We start from the raw sequence: 21123 nt of genomic DNA, 5'->3' as shown, positions 1-21123 counted from the left end.
TTCCTGTATCAGTCTTAATTTTCTCAAAGGACGCAGTGGTACTTTTATGACAGGCTGCTTTGTATTGATGAAGTTTCACTCTTTGGAAGTCATCGGGATAAAGAAATGGAATCTCTTCTGTAAATAATGCATGCAAAGCTTTCTCTTAATAGTACGTTAAGTTGATCTTAACATTCTTTTTTCCACTCTACTAATTTTTAATTTCTTATTCTAAAAGAATTCGTCTACAATCGTAAATTCTTCATTGAATCTTTTTTTGCGTTGACGAAACTGAGTTTTTATAATTTTTTTCCTCTGTTTTTATAATAAACAGATCTTTGTTTTGCTGCAGTGGGTAAACCTCTGATTCGTCAAGAGCTGCAACATATTTCCATTTATTTCCTGCTAAGTAGTTTTCATATAGGGTTCTAGATAAATTGTTCTGCGCTGAGTCACATGTCTAGACAGACACTGCTGAACATTACGTTTTTGACTTTTTTTAAATTGCATGTCTTGGTTTAAAACTTTATTTGCTTTTGCTACAGATGTATGTAAAGTCATTGCAATTGATTTCTGCGTAGGAGGATTTTCCCTTGTTTCTCTTTGTATGGATGATTTAAGCTTAGAAACGTTAGAAAGAATATGCACCATGTTTGGGTATTCGTTGGAGTCTTTTTCTATGTAGAAGCATGACTGACAGTTTTTCACTTTGGCGATTAATAAATGTTGCTTATTTTGCGGTTAGAAATTTTAATACCATGCATTTCAAAAACATTTTAAATTATGGAATAAGAATATATCTCTTCTGATAGCGCAAAATCATATCCTTCAATCCACAGCTTGTTTACATGTGACATTTTGAGAGAAGAATAAATTTAGTATAATAGTAGACGATATTTCGCATTTAAAATAATAAGTCGTTGCCAGAATTTTTTTTTTTTTTCCGAAACATGTGGGGTTTTTTTAGTACTTTACCGAAAATGTTCTAAAAAACTGTATAAACACCTACTGCATATTTTTGAATGCCTTATTTTCGCAATTTTAAAAATAAGTACGAAGGAGGTTTTGAGATCAGGTTTTGCAGGGAATTTTATGTACTATGGGAGAGACTGACTAACTGCCTAACTTTTATTTCAATATTTGCAAAATTGACATTCTGTTTTTAAGCTAAACTGTTTTTAACTGACTAACTTAAGATAACAGATAAGTGAATTGCGTCATTTATCATACAGAAAATAAAACAGAATACAGATGTTGCCGAAGCAATTGAAAACTAATCTTTCCTGTCTTTTAACCCAAACTTTTACTGACGGAATCATCTGTAAAGTTATGTAAAATATTCACATCTGGAAGACTACCATTTAATAATATTTTAAAAACATTACTCAAAATGTAAGAAGCTATTAGGATTTATGATAATATTAGAAAACAGCAACGTAATTATTTTAAACGCAAATATTATCTAGCAAGTTAATACATGAATCATAAATTAAACAATTACCTATTACTTATTAATGTAGCAGCTATATTTAGACAACTGGACGCTAAAATATCTCAGTTTAAGTAAAGGAATATTTTAGATAATATGGAAAGCAGCTGAAGAATGTAAATTTAAATGAAATACGCAATATCGCAATATGTTGTAATAAGTTTTTTTTCCCATGAAAATTGTACTCACGAAGTTACAAGAAATTTAAGCTTGTTTTAATTTTGTTTATCATATAAAGAAGGTTAGAAGGACAAAAATATGCTTTATTTTCAGTTTTTTTACTAATTGTTTTCGCTCGAAAGTCTAGAGGGAAGAATTATGTGTATAATTTAATTTCAGAAGGAGAATATTACAGCAATAATAAATGAAAAGCAATCATGTATTAACTATAGGTAACTATCAGAATATTATTTTTTAAAAATGAAATCGGTATTCCATTGAGAGCGCATAATAGTATTAACCTTACCATCTAAAATGATATCTTCATTCCTACTTCTCGGTAACTTGACTCTCGCCCGGTTTTTTTGTTGTCTCTACTACTTCATGGGCCTGAAATAAATAATTAAAGAATGTGAATATGCAGCTGAAGCAGAAAAATCGTAGACGGAATATCATTTCGTGTTTGCTTCTCTGTGATGTGTCTAGCCTTGTATTTGGCTGGCATAAATTTCAACAGCAAAAACGGAAAGGTTCGGCGTATCCTTAGCCGGTAGTTTGAAAGGTTTGTCTTTATTATTAAGATGAAACAATCACTACTATATTAAAATTTAAGGAAGCTCCTTCTCTGAGCGCATGGAACGCACTGTTCGCTGTACCCATTGCCGTTGTTACAGCATTATAGGTCCACGGGTAAATAGGTGTGCTGGGGACCCTATTATAAACACTCACATAAATGAAATGTAAATCAAGTATAAACGGATTAGCATGGAGTTCGTATGCTCGTGGGGTAAAACTATTACGCGCAAAAAGAAACAAGTCTTCATAAAAATTAAGATTCTGTTTTTTTCCTTCGTCTTAATGCGGGAGGGAATGATTTACTGATAAAGAAACTGCAACACTGATTTTATATTCAAGCGCGAAACTTCCTCTTGGAAGAAAAATTCAAATGGCAGTTATTTTTATTAGCAATCTTGTACTCTTTGATAAATATTAAAACATTTTTAAGACTCATGTAGGCAATCAAACTGTTGCATTGAATATATAGAAGGTTGTTAAAAAAAGCAGGTATACGCGAGTGTATAAGGAATTTTTCAAAACCGTTTATTTTTTAATTAATTATCCGATTAGTTGTTCTATAGTGCCATAACACTAATACCCAACAATCCGAGGCAATGGAAAGAAAAGAATAAAATATGTTTTCAAACCGCAGTCAGGTTTATAAGGGATCTATTCTAAGATATCCATCAAAAATCTATGTGTCGAGTGTTTCGTAATTTTGCGCATCATTAAGAAACACTGATTTTGGCAATTAAGACCTTATGCGTAAATCTTTGCTAATTACGCAGTATAAAGCATTTAATAAACATATGCACACACTTGTGGCATGGTAAATATTCAGCTCTCATCAAAGAAAGTCTAGAAGGCGGAATTAATGCAGGAACCATTTAATAGGATGCTATTAATAAACGCAGCACTTAATTTAAACGCGTAATCTAATTTCTACGAGTCTTTACATCAAGCCGTGAGTGCTGTGCTTGTAACCCGGGAACCTAAATCGCCAAAAGGTTCGCCAAATATTAAGAAACAACGCCAGACACTTGACCGCTCGATGCTATGCATGACAATTAATGGCTCTTCCTCGCACGTGAGGGCCGAAAGTGTTCGAGCGTGTATGTGCGCTTGGGTATGTGTGTGTGCTTTACTCTGATATGGGGGAGGTGAGCAAGGTGGAAGGGGTGAAAGTCTTGCCAAGATCAATAAACGGCCGCAGCTTGTAGATGGACGAGGGGGAAATATATACATTTTATCCGCGGTTTCTCGTGATATAACAGTGGAATTATCTCAACACAGAAACATAGATGAAACCGTAAACATTTTAGCACACTATCTGCATGAAACAATGATCCTACTTTCGCTTAAAATCAAACTATAGAGAAAAGAATCATATGACGTCAGCATACTAAACGACGTAATCACTGATTAATTTTATTTTTAATGGATTTTCAATATTGCTTCCAAGTGGGGCGATGCGGTTTTAAGAAAGTTAACGAGAACAGTCCAACGAAGAAAACTGTTTACGAGCGAATACAACGCTGACGAAAACGTCCCGGAGAAAACAACGCAAGACGAAAACCTCATTGGACGCAAGGTTTCGGTTTATTTAATTATGGCAAAGCACACTAGGGCTATTTGCCTAACGGGAGGGATGCCTTCGTGGAGTACTTTGAAAGGGAAACTGGCTCGTATACACGTTACACATGGGGAAAACCACGAAAAAACCCATGCAGCCAGCTCGTTCGTGGGATTCGAACCTCGGACCGAACTACCAGTGTTCAGCGACTTTACCGCTCGGCCGCTGGTGGACAATCGGACGCAAGGCGCAAGGTGAAAACCTCGTCATCGTGTGAGAAGAGGAAGCAAGGATAAAACATCTTAGTTCTAAATCATTGTAGTATAGAACATCGTCGTCGAAAATAAAACAGTTAAAAAATTTCACAATTTAGAAATATCGCCGCTTAAAATATCGTAGGAAAATTAAAATACGAGTACATACAAACCATCGCATGGTGGTAACATCGCAGAAACGCATGTCTTTCAGGTTGTAAATGCCTATTTTCATAATTTAAGAATTTATGAGCGCAAGAAAGAATGAGCAATATTTTTATTTTTGTATTTCGTATTTTTAAATTAATATACAAATTTTTGCTGAAATAGTAAGAAAGAAACTTAAGAATTCAAAAATTGAAAATGAGTATAAAATTAAATATAATTATAACGGTATTATAAGAAAAGTATATATACTTATAACTACACTATAGAGTTTTAAGCTAGTTAAATAAAAAAGAATTAATCAAACACTTTTATAAAGTTTTATTTTTTTATGAAAAAATGTAATTTAAAATATGATTATTAAAACAAAGATGAGTAACTATTTTATTTAGCTATATTATCAAAACAGCAGATTATTTCTTTCACCTTTGTTAATCTGATATTTGTTTCAGTTCGTTCAGGTATTCGCTTTCAGTTTATTTATCTTCTTAAAATGTTATTAACATTTTCACTTACAGCGTACTTTTAACTATTTGGATGCTGATTTGTTAGGTATGATAAAACATATCAGCTACATAATATTTCAGTAGGAGATTTTGCATTATTGAAAAGCACACCAGCGCTATCTATTTGAGGGGAGGAATGCCTTTGTTGAGCATTTTCTCAGGAACTGGTTTGTATCGAGGTTATACATTAGATAAGCCCCGAAGTCTCGTGGTGCCAACTCATTCGTCGAATCGAAATATCAGTGTTCAGGGATTTTAGCGCTCGGTCACTAATGTTGCTGGCCAGTTCAGCAATGGAACAGTAACGGAAACTAGTTCGCTTTTTCTCATTGGGAAGACTTCCAATTTAAAAATATACCTTATTCCTCTTTGCTCTCACAAATCATTATATGAATATGCAATTACAACATTTAAAACATGGAAACGCGTATCTGCAATGTATCCCCATGCAATGATATGTAAGTGCTTCATTTTTTACAGCGATATTTTCGACGACGATGTTTTCAGACTGAGAAGTTTGTAAACCGCTTTGTTTTTTATGGTGATGATTTATATCGCAAAGTTTTACAACTGCAATGTTTTCTCCTTGCTTTCTTTTGTCCCACAATGTTTTGTTTAATGATATTTTCGACTTGCGTTACTTTCTCCGTGACTTTTTCGTTAGGATTTTCTACCGAGATATTTTCGGCAGACACCAGAAAATTGTTAGGATCACCATTCAACTGAAAGAAGAGATTATTGGAAAGTGTGAAGATGTCATGTGCATCCTGGACTTGTCTATTATACATACCATAAAATGAGTATGGTGTTATCTCTGTCTGCGAAAAACAAAGATGGCATTAAATCGGCTAATATTGCGAAGGGGATGAAATCGATTACCAAACAAAATGAAAGACGTTAGACTCTGTTGAAAAATCGTTTTTGATCTGGATAGCAGTAAAATGTTTACGTACAGTTTTAGAGACATTAGTCGAAGCATATGAAAAAATGAGCAATGCCCTCACCTCTCGAATACGCGCCGAGTGTGCTGACCACTACATCAAGAAGGCGTTCTAAGAAGGCGGGGGGAATGCATTATATACTCCCCCTTTTAAAGAGCGACGGGGGATTAGATGACCCAATCGCGAAATCCTGGTGGTGGAGAATCTTTATACGCCACCTTTTGTAGTGCCGGTGCCACTGTAGAGACATTAGGTTATGCAGGAGAGATGAAAAATGAGCAATGCCCTCGCCGGGACTCGAACCAGGGACCTCTCGATTGCGCGCCGAGTATGCTGACCACTACAGCACGAAAGCATGCTAAGAAGGCGATTGAAATACCTTATGCAATAAAATGTGTAGTGATCAATATATACACAGTGTACATTTCACCCATTGTGTTTGCAGTTTAGTATTAAACAGTGTTATAATAATATAAATAGAATATAATTTGTTGTTTTATAAGAATTTATTATTTATTTTCCTTTTATTTCCTTTTTTAAACGTTAGTTCGCTAGATGTCCGGTTTTGTTATGGCTATGAACATATCAGCTACAAAATAGTTCAGTAGGAGTGCAAAACACACTAGCGCTGTCTACTTCAGGGGGGGATGACTTTGATTTTCTCAGAAACTGGCTTGTATGGATATCACACACCAGAAAAACCCTGGTCCATGGATCTGAAACAGATTAATGACGTATACACTGAGGTAACACTCTGTTATCATCTTAGTTACTATGTTTCAGTTAATTAGGATACTTTCCCTACTACTAGTCCTGTAACAGAAAATATGATGCATTAATAAAATAACACAAATAAATAAGGGAAATGTTACTTGAAACTAAGTAACTTCTTCCAGCATTGACGCTCCAGGGTAGTATGTTGTATTAAGTGGAAAATTCACGAACTTGTGAAATTCGACATTGATAAAATCATTAAATTGTGTTAGCTTTATGCATATAAATGCGCCAATACAAAATATAAAACACACGATAAAGTGACCTTTTGCGAATACAAGAGCATCTCGAGTATTTTTTGTGAATTGTTTTCACAGTCAAAACGATAATTTGTTTGTCGACGTTCAGGCAAATGAGCCTTATCAGAAAAGATAATATTTTGCCCAAAATAAACATTCTCGAGACGTTCATTTAGCTATGATAAATTTTCGGAGGCTACGAAACACACATAAAAATGAGTAACAATGTTAACAATTTAAACATGTTGTCATTTCGCCTTAAAATCATGACGTTCTTACTGGAACACTCTTTATAAAAACGAGAGGCATTTTTATTTTATTTAAAAACACTTACATAATTATAAAGAACGATTAAACTATAAATTTAAAAAACCTGAAAAATGAAATAGAGGATTTTCTTTACAATCGTACTATAAAACTTGAGAAATATAATTTGCGGCTTGATAATAAGTGAAGATTCTTCCCAAAAATAAGGCACCATAGGGTAATTAAAGAAGCTTTTTTATGTATATTAGATATTCTACTATGCATCTAAGGGGCCTACGAAATAAATACATGTAAATTGCAAATTAAGCTATAATTTCGCTAAAATGAATAATATGAATAAATATTATCCTTTCGTTTTGCTTGCATCGCCTCTGCATCTATACTGAAAATAAAAAATTCTGAGAAATATAATACTTGTATTATTCATTATCGTACTCGTATCATCTTTGTTACACGTTTTAGACCTTTTAAAACTGTTAGCACGCAATCAATTTTCCAAGCAAAATAATCGCGGGCATACATTTTTACATATTATGCTTTGAAATATTTTAGCTCATTATTGAAACACTTTGACAAGGTTCCTGAGACGCTATAAAAATTATGAAATGCATTTCCTTTCCCCAAATTGCCAAAGTAATCTTTTAACTGAAATAGTGCTTAAAAGATGAATACAAGAATTCTCGTAATCCATACATTTGAATACTACTACAGTTAAACCCATACTTAACATTTTTGTCATCCAAATGAATTCCAGGGAAGTTATACATCCTAGAAACTTACTTCCTTTTGCACATTTCTGGTTATAACGTATTTATTTGTAGCGTTTTAACTCAAGAGGTGCTATCCTCACTTTTCGAATAAAAGAATGTTGAAATGTTATCCACATCTATTATTTTTAAAGAAGTTATATAGAGAATTTAAAGAAAATTTATGTTAATACTTAACTTTGCATCGGGAATTCTAAATATACGCTGCCTTAAAAAATTTTGTGATTTTGCCGTTGAATTTTATGTTTTGTAAGTTCGAAGAAAGTTGTGTTTAATAAGAACGTTAAAAGGCTTGGTTTGGTTTATTTGATGACAGCAGAGCTCGCAGGGTCTATCTGCCTAAGGAGAGAGATGTCGTCGTGGAGGCCGTTCTAAGGGAAATTAACTAGTATCCTGTTACAAATGTGGGAAAACACAAAAGCATCCATGCAACCAGCACGTTTGCTTAGAATGCATGGCTGCTGGTGAGCTATAAAGTTAAAAATAACGAGAAGAAATGACAAAAGTATTGGTTAGCAGCAGTGAATCCAAGCGCAGATTGGCAAACTGACAATTCAGAAGGAGCATACAAAAAAACTTTAAAAAACCTTCTGATGCGATATTAAAATTTGAATCCTTTCATTTTTTTCCTATTTTTTATTTATTTCCACTTTTATTTACTAACAGTTTAAACTCCGTAGTTATAATGAGGTTTCTCTTAGAATGCAAGGAAGCAGTTGCCTTTGAAGACAACTACTTCCATTTTCTTATGCTATTCTGTTTTAGTCACGAGAAATCATACTCTGTTTGTTACAACGTACGCTTTTGATTTAAAAAATATAAGCCGGCAAACACAATATGTTACTTTCTATTGTGTTTTTTATTATACTGCGATACAAAATTTCCGTTGTTAAAGATAAGAGAAAGTGTCTCGCAGTTCAATCAATTTTTGAGTAAAAAATGAGGCACTTTATAACGATGGTAAAAATATTCTTAAAAGGTTTATTTTGAAATTCGTAGTTCCTTTGTTCTCTAAACATATTTCGGTTGCATTATTTATACAAAGGCACAAGGCGTAATCATTTTGTTTGTATTAAGGAGGAAATGTCGAAAGTCGATATTTCCTTTTTTAAAGAGCGGCCAGCAAGTAGACAGATTCAATAAAATATGTATTACTGATTCACGAACTTTAGAAAATACTCAAGAGTTTGATAATAGTTCTAAAGCCTAATTTTTATTTAAGAGAATAACATACAAATTAAAGATTCTTGTGTTTTTGAAGAGAAATGTGTTTGACACTACATAAATATAGATCTATTTAAATAATAGTAGTAATCAGTAAATAACTATAAATCTGTTTAAATATCATTAGTAATCCGCATCAGTTGGAGTTAAGGCTTGCTTTTCAATAAATATAACAGATGCAATAAATATTTTGAATTTTATAAATTACTTGGAAGTACTGAACTGAACTCAGTGGCGCAACAGCCTTAGTAGGCCACGGCCTGCAGTGCCCTTTTTATGCTTTCTAGACCTTTGGGCCCCGGAGTGCATCAGCATATGCCTGTCAACCTTGCCCAGCCCGGGGATCGAACCGCGCACTTGTGGTGCAATTGTGGTGCGCTAGCCACTTCGCCATTGAGCGGTCATTTGGAAGTACAGCCTTAGTATATATGTATACATAATGTGAGTTTCCATTAGTTAATTACTTTGAATTTTTTTCACTATAATTTTATCATTTAACGACTGAGTGGTTAAAGTCCCGCTGAATACTGGTAGTTCAACTTAATGCTTGATTAAATACCAACTTACTGTAGAGAGTTCTTCAAGAAGGTATCTCTTCCTTTAAGCAGATAGACCTTATGTGCTTTACTATATTCTAGTAACCTGAACATCTTTAGCATCTGATAACAGTATATGTAATTAGAAAAGCTTATTTTTTTCACTAGCCCGTGTTCAGTATAAAGAAAATAAACGGACTACGTTTACTATAATATGATATTTACTATAATATGACTTTTAATGGGCTATTACTAAAAACTCTTGAGTTAGTAAATCACCAGTCTTTACTCCTATTCTTCATAATATTTACGTATTTTGCATAATAATTATTTATCTTAAAATCATGAATATACTTCTATTTTAATAGAAAACCATTAACTGAATAACTACTGCAATAATTATCATTTGAGAAGGTAAAACGTAATAAAATTTTCTTTGCCGAATTTGCGTCGAATTAATTAATCTTTAAATAAATTCCAAGGTTTGCTTTGTCTTTAAGTACAAGAAAGCTCTTATATTGTTTCCTAGAAGTAGTGGTTTTAGAAAAAAAGTGTTTCTAAGGCATAAGTAATTGAAGTAGAAAAGACACAATTTTAAATAAGTATGTTTTTAATTTACATTACGAACACATTTTATACAGAAATGTACAAAGTTGCAATGAAATTCCTAACGCTTTCCTCATTTTATTTAATCACTGGCATTTCAGTTAAAAAATTCTGGACTGCATTATTTTCTTAGAATAAGTTAAAGATTATATTAGCAAAATTTTGTTACTGTCGACATATGACTCTTTAAAAGGTAATTTTGCATAGTTATCGTCATACTTATTGAACAGATATCTGAAACATGCAAGAAATAATTTTTAAATTTAATTTTAGAAGAGAATTCACTTTCCCAAAAGCAGTAGATGAGATGTTTTAAGTTTGTACATGTTATATAAGCATATAAAAGTTTCAAATGGGAAGCAAACACGCAAAAGAAAGATTTAAAATTAGGCGTAAAAAAGCATTCTTAATTTGAGGTAGAACAGAAAGAGAGCCCTTCTTTTCTTAAGCAAATATATTTTGGCCTCAAGCGTAAATTGTTTAGTATCATGTAACTTTATGTGATATCAATAAAATAGTACTTTCTTTGTCCAAAAAATTAATGTTTCATTGATTGGAAAATGTATAATTTACTATCTAAATCTCATTCAAAGTATCTTCGAGATCTGATTGAAACGTTTTAAGCCTGACATTTTACTCAGAATCAAATGATTCTGTGCCCACCTTTTTTTTCGGGGGGGGGGAGTAATGTCCTTATAAGGAATTTCATTTTAACAAAGTTTTATATAAGACTGAAAGTGCGTCATAAACTATTTTGTGATCTCTTTCAGCACTGCCGCTATCGTATTTTTCACATAATTGTCTAAAAAGAACCTCTTTCATCCAGTTGTCTTTACAATGTAGAGAATGCCTAGAAACCTTGTGGAAAATGTCACACAGACGGGATCCTTACTACGTTGGAGACATTCTAGAATTAGCGCAGCGTTTAACAAGTCAATGTCGTACTAACATTATACAGTCGGTTAAACCTGAAGCAAAAGCTACTGTTTCATATGTAAATTCAATCTTTTGTTTCCTCATGGCTCCATGCAAATGCATTTTCAAGGCATGTTTTCAACAATAGCATCAACCCATGAGATGGTAATATTTGAACCCGTATAACAGCAGTAATGTCTTGCCAGAACTGGCTTTATCGATCAGTGGCAATGAAGCCTCATCGCTAAAGTATTGAAGCATGATCACTTCTTTCATCAACATTTGCATGCAGTAACCTTTCATGTTTTTTCTTCTCACCTCTTACTAAGTTAAACACAATATTTAGTCAGACATCTCTCGTATCAAGTAGACAAACAAGGTGAATTCTTCCCAACGCTGAGAGAAGACATCAGTTACTTACGGAAAAGTGGGGGAAACGAAGGAAGAAGGAACTAGTTGCTTTTTGGCAGTCAGTGAAGTCACAAAAGAGTGAATTTTGTAGTATATTAACCTTGCTAACTGCTAGGTGCTACAATTCGTTGCGATTAAATACTGAAGGCCATATCTATGTAACGGCAAATCTCAGAGTCTTGAATCTTGAAAATTTCAAAAATAAATAAATAAAATCCTGAAAATTTTCAATCAGTCTAATATTTTTCCCTTATAAATTTTACGAATATATGTGGCACAAACGGGTTTCAAACATATCGTTTTTCTTCTTCTATTTAATAGAAAATTTAATAGTACAGAAACTCAAAAATAAAAAATTTCATAGCAATAGAAAAGGACATATTATTTACTTTTGTAGATATTTATTATAACATGATTTCCTTATTTATACTTTTTAAAATTATTACAGTTTTATAGAAAGGCTATAGGAAAATGTGACCTCTTTACTGTTGACAGGATGGTTTAAGGGAAAAAACACACGTATTCATAATTATAGTATATAGTAAATGCTACAGTTAAAACTATTATATTCTTTCTAATAAACGCGAGTTATGAACGCAAATTACAGCTTACGAAATCAATTTTGCCTTTCATTTGTGTCTCTGTTTTTATCCAAAACTTTAATGTAAAAACATTTGTAGCAATTCAGAGGAATTTTGAATGTTTAGTCAGTCACATTTTGAACTATTACAAAGCACGCCTTATGTAACAACATATGAAACCTACATTAAAATTAGTGACTCTCTGTACTGCTACTGTTTATATAGCCACGTATTCTGAATTCCAGAGACAGTTTCTGTGATGCTTTATATAGATGGCTTCCCATCGTGACTCCCTCCCAGAAGCTTCCGTGACCTTTGAAGAGCACTTTTATGAAAGAGGAAATTACTGTGCTCAAAATTAATTGGAGATATCCTTGACAGTATGAAGGAAAGGGATGAGTTATAAATTGCTGTAGGGGTGGTCACACTCTTTATTCAGCCTAATATTTATAACAATTTATATTGAATTTTTATTCAGCTCATTTACCACATCAGTAAATATTTCAGTTTCTTACAAACATTTCAGTCAGCATCAGTTTCCATTGTGCTTAAAACTGCATTATGCATTTTTATCGCATAAGGGAATTTTTACACCAAATGATTGAAAATGCAATACTTCTTAGTACTTGCGATTCAGACTTAGGCTTAAACTTGTATAGTTAAATTGAGATGAGTATTAAATGGATAAAGAGCCTTTGCATGCCTAGCTAGTGTTTGGAACGTCTAAAATTTAATCATAGGTCTGGCCTAGCCTTTAAACCGACCCATAACACGGATGTCACTGACAATTTCAGACGAAATAAATTATCCGATGTGGGTGGATTAGCATATTTACCCCCTTTTGTTACTAATTTTGATCATGTAAAAAACGAGTGAGAAAAATTATTCGAATGATTTAATTTTCGAAGGACGCGGTTACGGTAAGAAAACAAAGGAAAAAAATCTTGAATAAGCAAACTACAGGTAACTATCACAGTGTTATTTCAACAAAGAAAACCATCATGCCAGTAAGAATATATAATAATATTAGCATTACAATATGAAGTAGCTTTTTTTCTACTTCCCTGTAGCTTGAATCTCCCTCCGTTGTTATTGTTGTCTCAGCTACTCCTTCGGCCTCCAGTCAACCATAAATAATTAGAGCAGGTGAATATGCAACTGGCTCACCGAAATAGCAATAAATAGTTCGTATTTTATCGTTCGTATTTTTTAATAAATATCAGTTCGTATTTTCTTCGCTGTGTTGAGTCTGTTCTTGTATTAGGCTGACAAAAAATTCAACGTTTAGAAGGGAAATAACCTTCACATGTAGTTTTCTAGGGTTTGTCTTTATTAGCGAGACGAAATTAATCGCTACGTGCACGAATCCGTTTTGAAATGAAGCTCGTTTTCTGAACCCGTTAGGGAAGGAAAATTCTGTGAATGTTTAAGAAATTTCCGAAACCCATACCTCAAATTTTAGGAGGAAAATATATTCGAAGATTATTATATTCGATATATTAGCAAAACTATGCAACTCGTTTCAGACTGATGTTTCTATGCAAAAGAATTTCAGACTTGTCCTAAATTTGACACATATCCGCGATGCTGAGAAAAGCAAATTGTACACTAAATGCAAAGAGTAATAATCTTAGGATATCATGCTTAAATAATTTTATGTGTTTTTGAAAAAAACTGGAAAAGTCTGTTGTGTACAAACTAAATTGATGCAAACTAAAAGAATGTTAGGGAAAAAATTCATACATTGGCAGTAGTTATTGATTTTAAAAGAGCTTTTTGGCAACGCTTGGTGGTTTGTTATTCTTGCTTTTCTTAAAAAAACAAAACTTACTCAAAATATATTATACATTTTACTTATTAGATACATTTTACAAATTTGACTTACTTGAAAAATATTACAAATTTTGCTTACTTGAAAAATATTACTTTATATTACTCTAGGAGTTCATTATAATATTTTTCATGGTGCTAAAGTTTTTAAATGAGACGTTCGCTTGGCCATTTTCCCGATTCCTGAACATTAGAAAAAAATGCCCTCGATATTCTATATCTGAGCTTTCATTCTGGAACTTGATTTTGAAAGATCTTAAATTTTTGGGTCTTCTGGTACAAACTTGTATCCATCGCGAAGGTATTCCGTGTGCTATCCGTATATAAGGATATAATGGCAGTTCTAGTTGTGACATTATTTCTTTCGCTGAAGATCTGTTGATATATTCTCGATAAAACTGTCCTGATATTATATGTTTACAGTTAATAACATATTAAAAGTTAATTCTAGCGGTTTAAAAACCAAAATAGGGAACTGAATGCTCGAAATTTCTATTTTGAAAATATCTTAATAGAAATGGTGCAAGAAATTAAGTATTTGAGGGTAATTATTTATGATAAATTTTGTTAAAAATAATGGCATATTATGTTTATCAAAAAGGCAAAATATCCTTTTTGGTATCAACGGAATAGTTTGAACACTTTCGATTTAATGTTAAATATTATAAATATACTTTAAGAAAAGTTATTAATCCTTTCACTTGCCATGCATTCGTGAAGTTTAAGGACGCTTTTTAAAAAGGTAAATCATTGTCCATATCGTGTGAAGAATCTAAGAAAAAGGTTTTTGCTTAGAATTGTGCATGTTTACCGAACCATTAATAATGAAGCCTCTTTTGTACTTGCAAGATTTATTTCTCTTGGATTTCTTATTTTAAATAACAATGAAGGCAAGAAAAATATCCGTAATGATAAAAATGGTACCTAAACTTCGATTTCAGATATCCCTAATTTTCGTTTTGCGGTTCGCCTATTAACTGAAATAATAAAATATCATAGCCCTGTTTAAAATAACTTTCCGATCGTTTGTTTTACTGACAGAAGCAAAAATGTAAATTGTGTATTTTTCATTTGTATCATATTTAACGATGGTACAGATATGGAATGTAAACTTTTAAGAATTAATGCAGTATAATTTGAACCGATATATCAGATGTTAGGAAGTATACTTGTAGAGACATTAGGTAATTTTTGGAAGCAGAAGAGATGAAAAATTAGCAACGCCTTCGCCGGGAATCGAACCACGGACCTCTGAAATATCGGCTCAGTGTGCTGACCACTACACCACGAAGGCACGCTAGGAAGGCGGGAAAAATACTTTCTTTACTTCCCCTTTTAAAGGGCGATTGGGGGTTTTTAGGGAATTCAATCGTCAAAACCTGGGTGTGAAGATCATCCTCCACAGCCCTTTTAGTTCGGGCGCCACTGTTGAGATATTAGGTAATTTTTGGAAGCAGAAGAGTTGAAAAATTAGCAAAGCCTTCCCCGGACCAGAATTTCTGGAAACGAAATTGCTGTTTGTTCGGCAAAATTCTAGATTTCTGCTAGAATAAAAGTTTAAATATTTAAATAAAAGTTTAAATGACTTTAAGATTCTAGTAGACTGACAAGCAAATTTTCGCTGCAGTATAAATTAAGCACACCGTTCTAGAAACGAAAGAGCAGATTGTTTGGCAAAACTGAAGTGTTCTGCTAATATAAAAATAAGCGTCTTTTAGACGTTACTTAGAATGATAATCGGGCTATTGCTCCAGTGTGATTTCAGTACACCTTACGGTAACAGATAGAGCAGACTGTTTGCCAAAACTGTAGGTTTCTGTTAGTATAGAAGCTTAAATACATATATTTTAGACCTTAGACTGACGAGCGAATTACTACTCCATTCTAAATTCAAATGAAACGAATGAAAGTCTTACAGAGGTTAAAGTAATATTTTTATTTTACTCTTGAAATTAACAGCAGCCATTACTTTTGAATTAACCCACACTCCATTAGCGAATGTTTAAAATAACATAAAATGAAAGCTTAAATTCAAGCAACATAGTTTGAGACTGCATATAAAATAGTCTACTTAAATTAGCTCAAATAATTAACTGCACGCTTTTAATGTCGACTAGCAAACTGGCTAAAAGCTGGAATAAACTTTGGCAGAGCTGGAGATAGGATGTGAATTGCACTCGAGGCTGCCAGAAACACAACTTCATTCAAATCCTCAGTTTGAATACTCTGCTACTAATTTGCATTATGATTAGAACCACAGAAAAAAATTACAGTAAAGTGTCAAATCAGAATAATTGGTTAATTAAACTTAAAATCTTACAATATAAGCAACAAATCTTCAAGTAACGACTAATATGGTTTTCCAAAATCTTTCTGTAAACACTTACGTTAACATTAGACCAAACTATTCAAAAAGCGGAATTAAACTCTATCAGACGTCTTCTATGTTCTTAGCAATTTTTTCCCCTTCTGTTTCGCACAGAATTAAAACTAAATATTTTAATTCAATTTTTCAGTTACAGATTTCTGAACAATGATAACTTCAACTCACATTTAAAGCGATTTCACTTAGTTTAAGTTGACTAGCTGTTTTACATACACCGGAATGTGCAAGGTATTGATCGTTATTTTTTTTTTCATTATATTAAAGTAATACAAGGCTGAAGTAAACTAATTTCGCTGTTGCATTCTCTGAATTTAAAGATTCCTAACTCCTCTATATTTTTATCCGGAACAATTCCCCCCCCCCACTTTTTTTTTTACAAATATCTCAAATGTTTTACTTTTGTCATTTTAACCTTTCTTTCTTCTTTTCGAAAACTTTTGTTTTATTCTTATGTATTTGTTTGCTTTTAATTAGGTGCATAAACACCTCATATTGCACACGCATGGTGATTGTATTTTGTACTTTTCTTCGTTTGTTAAAGCACTATTATTATGTATTACAGCTGCTAGTATAGAAATTAGCTCATAACTTTTAAAATTATATTTTGTGGTCTAATTTATTGCATTAATCGATTTTCTAATTTTATTTTTGGAATTTTATATTTTTGAAAATCTTTATCTTCATCTCCAATTTTTATTTTTGGAAAGGTTAGCGTGATGATTTCATTGCGAGTTTGTAGAATCCATATGATTTTTATAGGTTTAGGAAACATGGGAAATGATCTCTCTCCGTTATTCGCCTCTCCGATCCAACGTCTCTCAGTCATTCGATCTCCGGACCTTTCGATGCTAGCCGGACGTGGTTCCAGTCACACCGCATGTCGTGCGAAGTCATGAAATATCTCATAACGTTGAGGCAAAATACATGATAACCGTGCTCCAATTTCATTAAGCTGAAAACTCCTCTAATGAATGTAACCTGGAGGATTCATTTTATTCTTTCTATACCACAACCTTTTGAGAGAATTTTAAGCCAAACGGATTTAAAGCGTTCCGGGTCGGAAAAGCAATGCTATCGTAAATGCTCGTGTTTTGTTCAAGAGATAAATTTGAGCCCATTGGCGAGTAGCCAGTTTCCACTAATCATCATATCGTCCGTGACGGCCTAAAATAGGAAACGAGAAATTACGTTTCTGCTGTATTTAATGCAATGAAGAATTAAATGTCTGGGTGTGTATGTTTATGATCATAGTAAAGCGCATAATCTGATTTAAGAGATATAATTTTGTACCTCGGTGTACGTCCTCTTTGAAGTACGTCAAACTTGGTATACGTCCTGTTTGGAACACAAAAGTTTTGTTTTGTATTGGATGTTTGTTTGAAATAAAATTCGAATTCGGTCAGTCGTGCCTCCGCGCATTATTCTTCCTACCCATGAGAGTCAGTACGCCCGTTGCTACTTTTTATGCACACAACCAGCATTATAACTAAAATTTCATGGTATTTTGCGTCTTTTTGAGTAAAAGTTTTGTAAATTCGTTAACAGTGAGTCTTAAGAAAGTTAATGAAAAGAATCAAATAACGAAGAAAATTATTAGGATCCCATTACCAGGGTGGTGAAAAAAAAAGATATTTTTGAAAAATAGGAAGTTGATATATGGCTGTTGCATACCGTATACCCAGAACGACGGTATCTGTCTTTATGGATAGCTATTAAATCGAGTAAGGCGATTACAAAAAAAGTAAAATCCTTTACCAAACAAAAATTAAAGGTCAAGCTGAGAAATGGCTTTTGACCTGCATAGCAGAAAAACATTTATGTACAGTATTAGGTACAATATTTCATTCATATGCAGCATATATTAACCCATTGCGTTTGAAATTTACTATTAAATAGTGATAAAATAATAAAAAAATAGAAAGTTTTAAAAGAATGGTTTATATTTGTTTTCTTAATTTCTTGCTATACGTACTCGTTTAGTGTAAGTCTAATGATCTAAAACGGATTAAAGACGTATACCGAAACACCACTGTATTATATGCTTTCCATTTATACTGGAAAAAAAGCTGTTTGTATAGTTTGCAGTCTTTTCTGGAATTTACGTATATTCCATATCCCGTATATTGATTGAACAAATGATATCATTAAACTGTTACTCCCATTTGAAAATGTCAGGCGGAATATCACGAATATCTTGGTGTGAAACATTTCTTCCCAACATGGATGTGCACTCAAGAATCTCTTGCAAATCAGTCACGTAGGTTTAGTAACTTCTGAGTGTTTTGATAAGTCAGTCCGCTAATGGAATGGATATTATAATAAGCTTTGGATTTAGTGAAATAGTATTCAATAATACTAGTAAATAAAAGTTTAATTAATCATCTGATTTTCATCAAGTGTAAAATTTTAATGCGTATCATTTTATGCCTTAAAATTGTTTAGTCACATATAAAAATGTCTTTAGTTGTAAGAAATGCTCAAGTAATCCAGGTAAACAATCTCAAATGAAAGTATCAAAAATCTCCAAAATCCTCGAAATAATTTCCAGATAACCCCTTTTCCTTTACGACGTATATAGGCATCGGGATTACTTGAAACACTGCCACAAAGTACCGGACACCGAAAGAAACACCCAACTCTCAAAGTATATTTTTTACTTTTCTTACCCTTTTTTTCTCCTTCTTTTATCCCTTCATTTTACTTATTTATTCCTTCCGTACCCCTCCAGAAACCCTTGAAAGAGAAGAAAAAAGAAAAATAAGTTCGTGCAGCAGTACCACAGTGAGAGAGAAAGAGAGAGAGGAAGAGAAAAAGGATGACTGCAATGGATGTGAACTTCCGCACTTAAAATCGCCCATTGTGGGAGTGAAACCCCTGTCGTGCCCAAGTCGTTTCACGTGTTATCCTTCTATTTCTGGAATTCTAAGGGCGTCACTAGATGGAACTATCGGAATAGAGACTCGATGGCTCCTTGGAGTACCTTACCGCGGAGAGAAATGACTGTTCTGATAGGTAACTACAGTTTAAAGAGGGAATTGTCAAGATTGGTGGAAAGGTTTTTGTTCTAGGGATGGTAGAATTGTGCACTTTAAACAAACGCAAGAATGAAATTGCTTTCATCAGATAAAAGACTATAAGACAGCATTTAACCCCATTAGGGCGATTTAATATTCTTGAAAAACCACCAATGTATAAAGACAAGAAACTGGACAGCTATCAGTTTTTCAGGCAAAAAATAGAAATATTTGAAAGTTTTGAAATAAGAAGCTGATAAAGAAATACATATTAAGGAACGAGAATTCTACTAATAATTTTCTAATGCTTTCAAAATATTTTGGTAACATTTCAGCTTTTTAAATAACTCTTTTAGTAATCTGTAGAGTGACTAAGTGTTTATTTGAAGCAGGGACATGGAGAATCAGCAGTTTTTTTGGCGAGAATCGAACACCGGATATTCCGTTTGCTATCCAAACGTGCTTCCTATTACATCATGAAGAAGAAAATTCCTTATATTCTTCCCCACTTAAGAGGCGATTGTGCAGGAAGAGACCATCTACCAAATTCAGGGGTGAAGAACTAGGATCACCACAATTTTATGCCATAAGGTTATGATTTTTAAGAGCGAGGAAACATAGAGATTCAGAGATGCCCTCACTAAGATTCGAACTTGGAATTTCCGAGTGATTACCGAACACTACAAAGGTAAGTGGCGAGGAATGAGAAAATTCCTTATAAATGCCTAAATCATAAGGAACCTTTCGAGGGGGGGGACATAATGAATTTACCATTTTATTACACACCATGTAACTGTTTCAGTGATTTTTCTGGACAATAACACTGACGTAAGAAATAAGGATCTACACCTCACGCTATTATACCAGACGAAATGATAAATAAATCAAGAATATAACTTTCTCAGAGTATTCGTAGTATTAATGATAATCATAAGAATAAACAAACTTTATGAATATACTGTAAATCGATACATATAAAGACGCCAAATATGTCATTTCAAACGTGCAGTACGGATTAACCTTAATGAAAGCCAATGTGGCTTAAATCTGTTACACAATATTTATTACCAGTAAAATGGATGTATGATTTTAGTACTTTGAAAGTCGAGACAAATGTTAATGATTAATTAAACGAGACAAAGAATCTGAGGGTTATTTTCTTAAAAAGGAAGGTCTACGTGGAAAGCCTTTTAATGTAAAAATGATTCGTACGCACGTTACAGATCATGATATACTCTACGCAACCAGCTCCTTTACTGGAGTTCAAACCTGGCTCGAGCTACCACTGTACAGTGGCTTAATCTACTCAGCCATTGAATGACCTAAAACCATTCTAAGAAATTAATGAAATGGAAGAAAAATTTCATACACCTAATATTATTAAGCACCGCATTTCTTAAGTTTGTTTTTGAGATAACATTACGCAAAAAGAAATGTCATAATGATTCAGTACAAACAAATAGATATACACTGGTGTGCAAAAATTAAGGACGAAGTCGAAAAATTAGCATATCAGCTGAACGAAGAGGCAGAGCGGACAGAAAGACCAATCAGGAGATTAAGTAAGGTGATGTACGGTAGCACATGCGCAGATATGCAGATAGACGTAATGGGGGTGTGTCTGAGTAGTATAAAGCATGTTGTCGGTGTAAGATCAGTATTTCTGGCAAAGAGACTGCACGCCGTATAGCAGTTAAAATCACACGAGTTGCTGCCTCAGCGAGAAATGGCGAATAATCAATCTGGTAGACGACATCTGGATGCTTTTACCCGAGGTGAAATCATTGGGAAGTTGGAGGAAGGCCGCAGTGTGACAACTGTGGCTGCAGAGTTCGGAATTGCTCACAGCATCGTTTCACGACTTTGGAGACAATTTCAAACTACAGGAACAGCTATCCGGGGGTTTAGTAGTGGTCGTCCACGAGGAACCACACCCGCAGATGACCTGT

At 33.4% G+C, this 21123-nt stretch overlaps 1 protein-coding gene and 1 non-coding gene across 3 annotated transcripts in view; one reads left to right on the top strand and one right to left on the bottom strand.

The window, feature by feature from the left end:
• The window catches only part of LOC118183119 (teneurin-a-like), a 1514249-nt gene that overhangs the window by 93199 nt on the left and 1399927 nt on the right, over nucleotides 1-21123 (top strand). The window lies entirely within an intron of this gene.
• Nucleotides 14996-15068, bottom strand: TRNAI-GAU (transfer RNA isoleucine (anticodon GAU)). The gene has a single exon. It is a non-coding gene; the product is annotated as a tRNA-Ile (tRNA).

Source organism: Stegodyphus dumicola, chromosome 7 (genome assembly GCF_044657685.1).
Source record: "Stegodyphus dumicola isolate Sdum_Otavi_A_Nest chromosome 7, ASM4465768v1".
NCBI classification, from domain to species: Eukaryota; Metazoa; Arthropoda; class Arachnida; order Araneae; family Eresidae; genus Stegodyphus; species Stegodyphus dumicola.
Note: the sequence above shows the minus strand (reverse complement) of the source record. Positions and strands in the feature narration are given on the sequence as shown.